We start from the raw sequence: 295 nt of genomic DNA, 5'->3' as shown, positions 1-295 counted from the left end.
TGGAACTCCGTTCCTGTGCGTTCCTGCCCAAAAATAGCCCTCTGTGTGTGTGTGTGTGTATATATATACAAATAATTGGGGGACCCGGGGGTGGGGGCAGGTCTGGTGCCAGGAGCTGTGGCAGTCTCCGTTCCGATAACCTAAAGTTGCCGCAGTTAAAGAGCGCACCGTTGGATCTTGAGGTGACAGTTGGCCGTGTGGCAGGCTACTTCCTGTCCCGCCACCCTGCCTCTCGGCGCTCCCTGGATGTTCTTAACAGAATGTCCTGGGGGGGTGGGGGCGGGGGTGTGTCCAA

Source organism: Gekko japonicus, unplaced genomic scaffold, assembly GCF_001447785.1.
Source record: "Gekko japonicus isolate JY-2015 unplaced genomic scaffold, Gekko_japonicus_V1.1 scaffold1252, whole genome shotgun sequence".
Taxonomy (NCBI): Eukaryota; Metazoa; Chordata; class Lepidosauria; order Squamata; family Gekkonidae; genus Gekko; species Gekko japonicus.
The sequence above is the reverse complement of the archived record's forward strand: the minus strand, read 5'-3'. Positions refer to the sequence as shown.